Source organism: Dermochelys coriacea, chromosome 1 (assembly GCF_009764565.3).
Source record: "Dermochelys coriacea isolate rDerCor1 chromosome 1, rDerCor1.pri.v4, whole genome shotgun sequence".
In the NCBI taxonomy this organism is placed as follows: Eukaryota; Metazoa; Chordata; order Testudines; family Dermochelyidae; genus Dermochelys; species Dermochelys coriacea.
The window spans coordinates 127,479,253-127,493,239 of record NC_050068.2 but is presented as its reverse complement, the minus strand read 5'-3'; positions in this window follow the sequence as shown (position 1 = coordinate 127,493,239).

The window sequence follows — 13,987 nt, the reverse complement described above, 5'->3', positions numbered from 1 at the left end:
GGGTAACAAACAGAACAAAGGAGATTACTAAGCAAATGAAATCAAACATGCAAACTAAGCTAGTTTCACTAAAGATATTGGTTACAAATAGTATTTGTCACCCTAGATATTGTTACAGGCAGGTTACAAAGTCTCTGTGATTCGAAGTTCCAGATAGACAGAACAAAGCAGATTACTGACCATATAAAGCAAAATACGCAAGCTAAGCTCAATATACTTAAGAAACAGGTTACAAAATGTAAATTCTCACCTTAAATGTTATTTTAGGCAGGTTGCAAAGTTTCTGTGGTTCAGAGTTCCAATTATATTCCTTTTCAGACTGGACCCTTGTCTCAGTCTGGACTCCCCCATTGCCTTCCCTTTAGGTGACTTTTGCAGTCTTTCTTCTTGGGCAGACAGCCATGGAGAGGAGGAATCCTGCTTGCTTTCCTCCCCACCCTTAAAAAGGCATTACATAAGGCGGGAATCCTTTTTCCCCCAAACTTGATCTCCCTTCCCTTCAGTGGAAAGTTAATAAATATTACCTGGGACTTCTTGTATCAGGTGACAAGGCAACCTGACTCTGTATTATCACAGAGTCCATGAGTCCATTTTCACAGTCCATTGTCCTCACTGATTGGCCATAAACCCTGTCTGGCTTTTGCATTGTTGTACTTGAAGTGTTAGCAGATAAAGAAATGATACAAGCATAAAGATTGGATAAAAAAAATCACATTCAGTAATTCATAACCTTTCCAATGATATCTTACATGAGCCATCTTGCATAAAGTACATCTCAGTTATGTCATATCATATAAGCATATTTTCATAAGGAATATGAAATGTAATGTCACATTCACAATCCCTAGCTTTTTGGGGGTGAAATCTGGCCCCATTGAAGTGAAAGGCAAAACTTCCATTTACTTCAATAGAGCCAGGATTTCACCCACGGTTTTATTTTATTTTTAAATAATAAGAAATGTAAACCCGCTACCTTAAAAATCTACGTAACTTTCTAGAGTGCATATCTTTCTCTTTCCCTTTTCATGTCTGCACCATTAACAGTCTTTAATCACAGGATATCTTAGATATGCATAAATATACGGTTTTAGAAAACAGGTGTAATATCATATAATATTTGAATAATAGGATTTGATTACTGTATATTAATAAATATATAATACTTGTCTATACAGGCCCAGAGTTAAGGCTGTATATTCAGTCTTAAATTTAGTACTTCTTGGCTGATAAGTTTTTAACTTTGCAGCATAAGTAACTATGCAACTTAAGGTGCATATGTGAGGGTATGTGGGTGTATGTTTTCATTTAATGAACATAAAATCACAGCATTAATATTTTAATTGCTTGTTCATTACATTTCCATGTTTATTCATTTGTTCATATTTATTTATTTATTTTGTAAAGAAAATTGATGAAATAATCCTTGATTTTATATATCAAGTCCTTCCTTAATTTTGCACAGTTTCATGGTTGTTACATGTTTCTTACTGCAGTGATTTTACCTGGCTTAGGTTTGAAATCACCTTCAGTAAAATGATGTCCGAAATGGCTTGCTTCTGGAACATGGATCGTTCATTCTAGAAGACCTTTTCCTTGTGGTCTCTGGAGTACATCATGAAGATCTGCATTATATTCCTCCTATGAATGACCCAATGATGACAATGTCATCAATTCTGTAGCTGCAACTCCACTGAGAGCCTCATAAGCCTCATTAATCTTGTGATAGAATTAATCCAATACTCAGATAATGCTAAAAAGCAGTCAAAACTATCTGTATCAGTCAAAATCTGTGTTCAAACTGGGTAGTCATTAAGGCCTGGATATGCAAAAGGAGCTAAGCATTGTGATGTGAGCATCACCACAACTAACTTTTAGGTATCTAGAAATTCAGTGCAAGTCACAAAACCTGACTTATATGAGTAGGCTCCTGTAAGATGAATGGAGAGACACAGGAGCCTTAGACTGTGATTCATGAAAGCCAGAATCTTAGGCAGGGTTTAAATTAAGCAAAGGGAGATGCCTACCAGTGAGCTGTTTACTAAGCTTCACCTTTCTCACACAGCTAGTAAGACAGTAAACAGGGGAGTTTGAGTGGGAGTTCTGTTGGAGGAGAAGGTATTTGTATTTGGTTTTGTATTTGTGCTATTTGTATGTGTAGAGGCTTGTAGGGTCTTTGTGCTGAGAGAGAAGCTGAGCCCTGATTAGGGGGCGGGGCTTTTCTGACTAGGGGTCCTATAAAGGTAGCCAGCCAGTCAGGCAGCAGCCCAAACAGCTGCAGTGGCACAGGAGCCAGCGAAGAGGGGAGTTTGAAAGGGGAGTTTGTATTGTGGTGCTTGTTTGGGGTTTGTTTTTGCTGTGGGTGGTGTTTTGGTGTGGTTTGTGTTTCCCAGATTAACAGGATTTAGGTGGGAAGGGTATGACAGATACAGAGGCAGCAGTGGGAGTGACCCATGTACTGGAAGACACAATGAGGATGACTGGATGTAGAAGCTGTGGTATGTACATGATCCTGGAGGGGGTACCTGGAAAGAGTTTCGCCTGCATGAAGTGCCGCCTGGTAGAGCTGATGGAGAAAAGATCAGAGGATTGGAGATGCAGGTGGAAAGTCTGGCTGAGTTTAGACAGGGGGTTGAGCAGATTATGGAGCAAAGACATGAGGCAGTTGAAGGGAAAAGCTCAGACTTGCAGATGGAAACTGGACCAAAGAACTCTGAGGCGAGACTGCTGGGTGAGAAAAGTGGACAGTGGAAGCGTGTGACTAAGAGAACCAGGCAGAGGAAAAGACGGGCTAGTGAAGGAGAAATAGAGCTCAAGAACAGGTTTTCCGAGTTAGAAAATGAAGAAGGGGCTCAGCAGGTGGTCACCGAAGGTGGAAGGGCAAGGAAGAAGAGAAGAGTGGTTAGTCCTATAGGAACAGGGGAAGAGTCAATGGAGACAACACCAAATATGAGCCCCAGGAGGATACAGGATGGGTTGAAGAGGATTACAAGGGAGAAGAGGAATGGAAAGGACTTGCAGCCAGAGGGAACATGGGATAGACCGGAAGAATACACAGTCATCAGGAAAAGGCAGGTCTACGTGACTGGGAGCTCCTTACTGAGAATAGACAGGCCTGTAACCAGAGCTGATCCAGAGAACAGAAGGGTGTGCTAAGATACAGGACATGGACCTGAGGTTGAAGAGCATTCTAAAGGGAGCAAGAAAGAATCCACTGATTGTCCTTCATGTGGGAACAAATGATACTGATAGATTCTCGCTGGAATGTATCAAGGGAGACTATGCCAGGCTGGGGAAGATGATTAAAGAAATCGAGGCTCAGGTGATCTTCAGTGGGATTCTGCCTGTTCCTAGAGAAGGCCAACAAAGGTGTGACAAGATTATGATGCTCAGTAGATGCCTCAGGCAGTGGTGCTATAAGGAGGGCTTTGGGATATATCGCCACTGGGAGGCATTCATGGACAGAGGACTGTTCTGCGGATGGACTCCATCTGAGTAGGGCAGGAAATAGACTTCTAGGATGGAGGCTGGCACAACTGATTAAGAGAGTTTTAAACTAGGAATTTGAGGGAGATGTCCAGGTAATCTACATGCCAGATTTTAACATTAAGAGCAAAGAAAATGAAGTAAGAAAGGATACGGCTGTGGGTAGAAGAATGGACATAAGGAGGAAAGGCAGTGTGGATACCAGTCTAATAGGTCATACTGGTGGTAGAAAGTGAGTGAGGCCAAACAGCAAAAATTAAGATGTTTGTACGCTAATGTGAGGAGCCTAGGTAACAAAAAGGAGGAACTAGAGCTACTGGTGCAGGAAGTGAAATCAGATATTATAGGGATAACAGAAACATGGTGGAATAGTAGTCATGACTGGACTACAGGTATTGAAGGGTATGTGCTCTTTAGGAAAGACAGAAATAAAAGGTAAAGGTGGTGGAGTAGCATTGTATATCAATGATGAGGTAGACTGTAAAGAAATAAGAAGCAATGGAATGGATAAGTCTATCTGGGGGAAAAAAATCACATTGGGGAAGAAAGCCACTAGAGCCTCCCCTGGGATAGTACTTGGGGTGTGCAATAGACCGCCGGGATCTGATTTGGATATAGATAGAGACCTCTTTAATGAAGTAAATACCAATGGGAACTGACTGATCATGGGAGACTTTATCTTCCAAGATATAGACTGTTGGACAAGTGCTAGTAATAATAATAGGGCTCAGATTTTCCTAGATGTGATAGCTGATGGATTCCTTCACCAAGTAGTTGCTGAACCAACAGAAGGGGATGCCGTTTTAGATTTGGTTTTCGTTAGTAGTGAGGATCTCATAGAATAAATGGTTGTAGGGGACAACCTTGGTTCGAGTGATCATGAGCTAATTCAGTTCAAACTGAATGGAAGGATAAACAAAAAAAAATCTGCGACTAAGGTTTTTGATTTTCAAAAATTAAGGAAATTAGTTAGGGAAGTGGATTGGACTGAAGAATTTATGGATCTAAGGGCAGAGGAGGCCTGGATTACTTCAAGTCAAAGTTGCAGAAGCTATCAGAAGCCAAGAATGGGGAAAAATTAATAGGCAGGAGTTGTAGACTAAGCTGGATGAGCAAGCATCTCAGAGAGGTGATTAAGAAAAAGCAGAAAGCCTACAAGGAGTGGAAGATGGGAAGGATCAGCAAGGAAAGCTACCTTATTGAGGTCAGAACATGTGGGGATAAAGTGAGAGGCTAAAAGTCATGTAGAGTTGAAACTTGCAAAGAGAATTAAAACTAATAGTAAAAGGTTCTATAGCCATATAAATAAGAAGAAAACAAAGAAAGAAGAAGTGGGACTGCTAAACACTGAGGATGGAGTGGAGGTTAAGGAGAATCTAGGCATGGCCCAATATCTAAACAAATACTTTGCCTCAGTCTTTAATGAGGAGCTTAGGGATAATGGCAGGATGACAAATAGGAAAGAGGATACGGAGGTAGATATTACCATATCTGAGGTAGAAGCAAAACTCAAACAGTTTAATGGGACTAAATCGGGGGGCCCAGATAATCTTCATCCGAGAATATTAAAGGAATTGGCACATGAAATTGCAAGCCCATTAGCAAGAATTTTTAATGAATCTGTAAACTCAGGGGTTGTATCGTATGATTGGAGAATTGCTAACATGGTTCCTATTTTTAAGAAAGGGGGAAAAAAAGCAATCCGGGTAACAACAGGCCTGTTAGTTTGACATCTGTAGTATGCAAGGTCTTGGAAAAAATTTTGTAGGAGAAAGTAGTTAAAGACATTGAGGTAATTGGGACAAAATACAACATGGTTTTATAAAAGATAAATTGTGCCAAACCAACCTGATCTCCTTTTTTGAGAAAGTAACAGATTTTTTTAGACAAAGGAAACACAGTGGATCTAATTTACAGAACTGTCAGGCTGGAGGGAGGTTACCTGTTACCTGTGGGATCAGTTTTGGGCCTTAATTGATCTTTGACTATTAGTGATAAGTAGGCCCAATGGCCAGTGATGGGATGTTAGATGAGGTGGGATCTGAGTTACTACAGATAATTCTTTCCTGGGTGTCTGGCTGGTGAGTCTTGCCCACATGCTCAGGATTCAGCTGATCACCATATTTGGAGTTGGGAAGGAATTTTCCTCCAGGGCAGATTGGCCGAGGCCCTGGGGTTTTTTTGCCTTCCCCTGCAGTGTGGGGCATGGGTCACTTGCTGGAGGATTCTTTAAATCATGATTTGAGAACATTAATAGCTCAGACATAGGTGGCCTACGTTGTGCAGGAAGTCAGACTAGATGATGATAATGGTCCCTTCTGACCTTAAAGTCTATGACACAGTGGTCTCAGCTCTCCATTTGAATAATACCCAGCCCAAGATGACATTAAATATCAATTTGTGTCGGTCACTCTTGCTGCACAATTATAATCCACAGTACCTAGGGATAACCCTCGCCCACACACTTAGCTTCCATTGCCATCTTGAAGAAACCAAAAGGAAAACAAAGACCAAGGTCAACATAATACAGAAGCTTACAGGAACATCTTGGGAAAGCAATGCCCGCACTTTCCATTCCACAGTGGAATTCTATGCCCCAGTTTGGAGTGGAAGGCCAAAAATCATTTTAGTGGACACCAAAATTAACACCACTCTTCACGAAAATACCTCTCCACCATGACCCAGAACACCTCCCTCACCATTGACTAAAATCAAGAAAGCCCTTCTGGTCTCATGCCTCAGCCCTCCTTGCAGAAGATAATGATGTTCACAGAAGATGGTCTGAACCCTGTGCGGCTGTTGATGTACCAAACAGAAATCTAATCGATGACCCAACTGTGTAATAGCCAGGCTTCTCCTCTTCATGGCACATATGGACAGCTCTAAATTGTATACACACCCGGCATGGAAGATATGCATACTTACTTCATAGACGGAAAGCGAGGGAATTGCTAAAATACTACTGTGGCATGATGCAAACTAGGATGATTGCCTAGTCTATGCTCATCCTGGAGGTGTTACAGTGATTCACACGGCTATGCCTTTTGCTCTGGATTCAATAAGAAACCTTAATATCCAACTTTCAGAGTAGCAGCCGTGTTAGTCTGTATTCGCAAAAAGAAAAGGAGTACTTGTGGCACCTTAGAAACTAACAAATTTATTAGAGCATAAGCTTTTGTGAGCTACAGCTCACTTTATCGGATGCATTTCCGATGAAGTGAGCTGTAGCTCACGAAAGCTTATGCTCTAATAAATTTGTTAGTCTCTAAGGTGCCACAATTACTCCTTTTCTTTTTGTTAATATCCAACTGCAGTCATGACATTACTTTGGCTGTTCCACTATTGCTGTCCAGAAGAAGAAGAAGAAGAAGAAGCTGCTTAAGTCCAGGATGCAAGGAGGTTTCTACCTCTGCCATAAAGTCACAGCTCTGAGCCCTTTTTGGAGTTAGATTCCTAATTCCATTTTTGCAAGAAGCCTGGGTGAGCGGGGGGAAAGACCTCCCACATAGATTTTAGCTCAGTGGTTAAGATACACACCTAGGAGTGAATCCCTGTTCAAACCCCACCCCAACCCCGTCTGAGGTGCAGAAGGGTTTTCAACAGGGATCTACCACTTCTTAAGATTAATGCTTTAGCCATTGGACTGTGGGATATTCTGTTTGTGGGTGGGGTCCTCAATCTCTCCTATTGAAGCCCACTTTGGATAAATAAATAAAGAGTCATTAAAGCAGAGGTATGGGGCTTGAACTGGAAGTTTCCCATCTCCTAAATTCAGAGTTAAGGTGAGTACCTTAACCACTGGGCTAAATCTTATAAGAGAAAGGTTCTTCCTCCTCTTCCCCCCCCCCGCTGTTTGTGCACACTCGCTTAAGGGGCCCAAGGTATGCTTCAAAGACCACTTACTGGATTTTGGTCCAACATGCAAGTTAGATGTGAGAACACCTATCTTCTCCTGGTTTGTGAATCGCTCTCAGGGTTAGGCAGGAGATAAGTGCCCAGGCATCTTGAGGGAGGAAATAGTATGCATGCCCGGAGGAAGAAACATATGTGCATAGAGTATTTTTACTGCAAAAAATTTGGTGTACAGTGCATTTAAGCACTTACAGGGTCCAGCAAGAGTTTTGTGCAGCACACTGGAGCCTAAAGCTGGGTTTTAGGTACCTAAAACAGGAAATTGTGCCTAAATCCTTTTGTGTATCCAGGCCTGAGTTTAATTGCCCAATATCTTGACCTTGTACCCACTACTGAGGAAGTAAGCATTAATGAAATTTGATGTAATGTTCACAAAATTGGTGAAAAGTAATTATGTGGCTTTTACTGATCAGTTAGATTCTCACAATAGAGTTACCAACCCTCCAGGATTGTCCTGGAGTCTCATGAAATTAAAGATTAAGTCATGTGATAAACCCTCCAGGAATACATCAACCCAAAATTGGCAACCCTATGTCATGATCCAGACAAACTCTGAATTTAGGTGTGTTTGTTCATTTCACAGCAAGTCAGCTAATCCCTGTATGTGTCATGTGAACTAATTCCTGGCTGAAGTATGCACAAAATGCAAGTGATACTTCTTGCATGGACCTAACTCATTAGGTCATGATGAAAGGCGCATTCCCTGTGGAAGAGTTTCCCTAAGGAAAAATAGTTTTTTGAAGCGATAGGAATATCAGATGTTAAAGATCAATGTTTCTGATCATAAGGTTAATGTCTGTTCTCAATGTCTATTATCTCAATATCCTTCTACACTGGATGTTTTCAGGCCAGCTTGGCATGTTTTTGCAGAATGATGTTGTAGCACTGCACCTTGTTAACAAAGAGTCATCAGCTTAGTTTTCTCTGTCTTTTGAATAGGTGCTTAGGGGGAAGATTAAAAATGGGCTGATTGGGAGAAAAATGAAAAAGAATGCCTTTTATGAAGGTGAAGGTCAACTCTGAGTCAACTCTGCTTGAACCTCCCGTTCATGGGATTCACATTTGCTTTCTGTTTAAATTATTTCAGTATAGTGTTTTGTTATAAACAAAAAGAAAAGGAGTACTTGTGGCACCTTAGAGACTAACAAATTAAGGTGCCACAAGTACTCCTTTTCTTTTTGCGAATACAGACTAACACGGCTGCTACTCTGAAACTTGTTATAAACAGTAACCCTTGAGGACAACAACAGCTTACTGACTACAGTTGATTTTATTTCTGCTGAATCATCCCACCTACTTTTCAGAGTCCTTTTATCATATCATGCTCAGCAACCACTTCTTGGATGATGCTATGTGCCTTTCTGCACAGTAACTGCTGAAACTGTGTCTCTTGATGTATCAAGTCTGCAGTTCTTCTTTCTGTGTATATGGGAGGGGGAGTTCAACTGTCTCTCTAAATTTGTTTTCTCCCCCCCATGAATTATGCATGTTATCACCTTGCATCCATCCAGACATTGTTTTCACTTGTAGCAGCCGGCTATATCAATTTTTTTCTCCCCATATGGGTAGTGAGGTTCCTTCAACAATATTTTTTCCTCTAATCTGGGAAGAGATTTCACCCAGGACTTCAGAATATGCTTTCATACCATTCCATCACTGCCTGCACAGCTACAATTGTTAATAGAGTTAATTTATTTACAATCTAGTCAAATGTCTTTGTGGCCACATCTTGATGGGCAAAAATGGTACCTTCCTTAAATCCTGTTAGCTCAATAAGGTATCTTAACACAACTGAAAAGCCATTTTAATGCTCATTAAGACATCGGGTAGCACTCCTAAATTCATATTAATTAGTTGTGTTGTGGGCAAAGTTCCCCTCTAGGCTACGACACAACCAACTAATACAACTTCAGAAGCATCAGGTCACTTTAATGAACTTTAAGACTTTTTCTTCTCTAGAGACTGAATTTAAGTTTTCTTGTTAACACGTTCTATATCCACAATTCTCAGTCAAGCCATAGTCATGTCGTACAACAAGCAAGTCAACGTGATCTGAAATGTAGGGCATATATAGAAATTTCTTTTCTAGCTTTTAGCCAATTCAAGACATCTAAAGTGAAAATGTATGTGACAATACATATATGATGACCATCAAGCCACTCCCACAAGCCTTCTGGCCACGCAAGACTGTGTTCTTTTTTGCCACCTACCTGCACCCTGTTCCCTGAATGAAAGCCACCTACCTTCTTATGGTTCTCTTGAGCATCATCAATCCCACAGTACCTTCAACTTCAGTTGTCCCCCAGCTCTGATACAGCAGTGAGAAGAATGCTCTGCAAAAAGCCTATGTATCACCATGCAACCTCATGGCCAATGGTAGACTCCAAAGCCTTGGTTGAACGTAGGCCCAAAGCATGCCACCCTGACTTGGGACCCAAAGGAGGAATGCATAGCAACACAACATAACTCATAAATTGCTGGCTGATCATGGGATCAACCAAAGCTGACAGCAATTCAGGGAGAAAATAAAGATTCATAGATTCCAAAGTCAGAAGGGACCATTGTGATCATCTAGTCTGACTTTGTGTATAACAGACCATAGAATGTCCCCAAATAATTCCTAGAGCAGATCTCTTAGAAAAAAATCCAATCTTGATTTAAAAGTTGTTAGTGATAGAGAATCCACCAAGACCCTTGTTAAATTGTTCCAATGGTTAATTACCATCACCATTAAAAATGTATGCCTTATTTCCAAGCTGAATGTGTCTAGCTTCTATGTCCAGCCATTGGATCATGTCATAGTTTTCTCTGCTATATTGAAGAGCCCATTATTAAATATTTGTTCCCCATGTACATATTTATAGACTGTAATCAAGTTAAAATGGACTGAGCCTCTTTAGCTTAACAAAGAGAAGGTGGGGGTGACTTGCTTTCTGTCTATAACCACATGGGAAATGAATATTTAGTAATGACAGGTTTCAGAGTAGCAGCTGTGTTAGTCTGTATCTGCAAAAAGAACAGGAGTACTTGTGGCACCTTAGAGACTAACAAATTTATTAGAGCATAAGCTTTCATGAGCTACTGCTCACTTCATCAGATGCACAGAATGGAACATATATAGTAAGATAGATAGATAGATAATATACACATACAGATAAGTTGGAAGTTACCATACCAACGTGAGAGGCTAATTAGTTAAGATGAGCTATTATCAGCTGGAGAAAAAAAAACTTTTGTAGTGATAATCAAGATGGCCCATTTAGACAGTTGACAAGAAGGTGTGAGGATACTTAACTTAAGGAAATAGATTCAATATGTGTAATGTCTCCCAGACAGCCACTCCCAGTCTCTATTCAAACCCAAGTTAATGGTATCTAGTTTGCATATTAATTCAAGCTCAGCAGTTTCTCATTGGAGTCTGTTTTTGAAGCTTTTCTGTTGCAAAATTGCCACCCTTAAATCTTTTATTGAGTGGCCACAGAGGTTGAAGTGTTCTCCTATCGGTTTTTGAATGTTATGATTCCTGATGTCAGATTTGTGTCCATTTATTCTTTTACATAGAGTCTGTCTGGTTTGGCCAATGTACATGGCAGAGGGGCATTGCTGGCACATGATGGCATATATCACATTGGTAGATGTGCAGGTGAGATAGACCAGTCTTCGCTTACAGACGGCCCCCAACCTGAAGCAAATACTCTCCAGCAACCACACCACACAACAAAAACACTAACACAGGAATCTATCCTTGCAACAAAGCCCGATGCCAACTCTGTCCACATATTTATTCAAGTGACACCATCATAGGACCTAATCACGTTAGCTGTGCCATCAGGGGCTCGTTTACCTGCACAAGCCATATTTTCTCTATTTATCTAATTCTAATTTATCTTTTAGTTTATTATTTAAGAGGGTAAAGAAAGGACTTGCATAATTCAGAGACATTTGAAAAAAATATCAAAATTGGTGGCAGGGTAAAGAAATTACTGTTTTTACTGTAGCTGGAGTTTCCTTTTTCCTTTAGCATTATAATGAAAATGAGACATTTCATTTTTCTTATTCTTTTGGAAAGGAGTTTTGAGGATGCTGGCAGGAACCTTGTGCTTCTTAATTTTGAACCTGATGCAAACATCATGAAAATGGCAGAAAATAAGCGAAGAGGAACAGGGAGAAAACAATTAATAGGTCAGTAGGGTTTCACATCTTTCCTTCCTTCTGGAAGTTAGAGGCAGAGGACTCAGTCAAGATCCAGGATATGTGGTCATGTCGTAAGAGGCAATAAGATCCTTTTACATCACTTCTTAGCATCCCCTGACTGGGGGGAGGCAGATGGTACTTCCTCTCCTCATCCCATAGCCAAGCAGGATGTATGACATAGACAGGAAGTGACAGGAAGTAGGTGGAGCCTTTGTTTTGTCCTTTTCCCCATCCAGTGTAGTGGTGGTACAGCTGAGCAGGAGTGAAGAAGTGTATGGCCCAATCACAAATTTTCATCAATTGCCTCAATCAAATGGGAGAGCAGGACAGGAGTTGTCTTTCATATAATTCCTGTGTTACAGGACTGGTTTGAGAGAGATGTCTCTCACTATGTATGTAAATAGTTAGTTAATAGATAAGGTGTCGTTAGATAACACTCAAGAATATGTAGCATAGTTCCTGAGTAGGACCAATAAAGCTTGTTTTTGAGTACTGGCAATAGCTCCTGGTGTGCAACATTTTACATGGAGATCTTAGCATACTGTACTACTTTTGAGCACTCCTATGGCCAAAGCTATATTCTGGACAGGAAGGGAAACTACAGTCTAGCCCAGAGTGAAATGCAAGGGACCAACAAGCAGAATCAGCAAGAGAGCAATTTAAAGCCACTGGCAAGAAGTGGTGCACTAGCTGCATCATTTTCTTCTCTAAGGTATGTGGAACACATTATTTTTAATTGGATGAGTTTTTTCTTGGGGGGGGGAGGGTTGAGAAGAGATGAAAGTAATAGAATTTTTCTCAACATTTATGGAAGCATTAGAAAAATAAAAAACTGTTACTTAAGAACCAAATTCTTCCCCTTACTCATGCTGAGTAGTGCCTTACTATGAGGGGAGGAGCAGACTCCAATGACTGAGGAGGAGGACCCACCTTCCCCCGCACCCAAGGCTGGGAGACCTGTGGCCACCACAGACAAGAGGGTAGTGGTGGTTCAGGACTCCCTTCTCAGCTGGTTGGAGGCATCCATCTGGCAATCTGACATGAAATCTTTAGAAGCATGCTGCCTGCCTGCTTGGAATCTGCAGCTGAGATGTTACAAAAAAGGTTGCTGAGCATCATCCAGACTTCTGACCACAGATCCATGCTGTTCATCCACGTGGGCACTAATCATACTGCTATGTATGAACCTGAGCAGATCAGCACTCACTACAGGGCGCTAGGAGTGAGGGTAAAGGGGTCAGGAGGGTAGGTGGTGTTCTCATCTATCATCCTAGTTAAGAATAAGGGCTCAGGCAAGGAAACACATCCTGGAGACGAATACATGGCTGCAAAGATGGTGTTGATGGAAGGACTTTGGCTTCCTCAACCATAGGACTCCTGGGAAGAGATGGGTCCACATTACCAAGAAGGAGAGCATATTCACACACTAGCTCACTAACATAGTGAGGGGGGCTTTAAACTAGGTGCAAAGCAGGCAGGTGACCAAAGGTATGTATTAAAAAAAGATGACTTTAACAGAGGACTCAATGTTGGGGTAGGTCACAGGACCAACAAGAGGGATGTAAGTGGGGGAATCTGCTCAATATCTTATACATCTATACACTAATGCAAGGAGTGTGGGAAATAGACAGGAAGAATGGGAAAGTATTAATATACAAGCTAAATTACTTAATTGGCATCCCTGATTTGGCAGGATAAATCTCATGACTGAAATATTAGTATAGAGGGGTATAGTATGTTCAGGTAGGACTGGCAGAGAAAAAAAAGGGAGAAGGTGTTGTTTTACAACAGATTAGACAAACACCTCTCAGGGGTAGTCTAGGTTTACTTTGTCCTGTCTCAGTGCAGGGGGATAGACTAACTGACCTCTCAAGGTCCCTTCCAACCTTACATTTCTATGATTTCACGAATAGGACTATTGATTTCAAATGGAGCTATTTACAGAGTAAGGTACTATAAAATGTTAGTAAACAAGGTGGAATCTGATCCTTAATGAATGCTCACTTTTCAAAAATAGAAACATTTTGTAATTCCAATTGCCTTTCCACTTGTTTGATGGAAAATTTGGGGAATGCCTAAAATAACAAAACTCTAAAAATAATACCCCCTCTTTGCCCTATAGAAAATTCCTATAAAATGTAACAACGATTAAATCAATTATGTTCTATAAAAAAACCTGTCTGAAATCCTATAGAATTTAATAGGCAGTGATATTTTTTGCAAAAGAATGGTTAAAAATTGGTTATCATATTCTACAAGATTTCTCCATAAGTGTATGTTGAGGAATATTCTCCTTGTATCAATCCACCCACACTTGGTAAATAGGTACCTAGGTTCCTTGACTACCACTCCATACTTAATTTATAGTACTAGTCCACAGAAGCCCCTAAGTAATTAA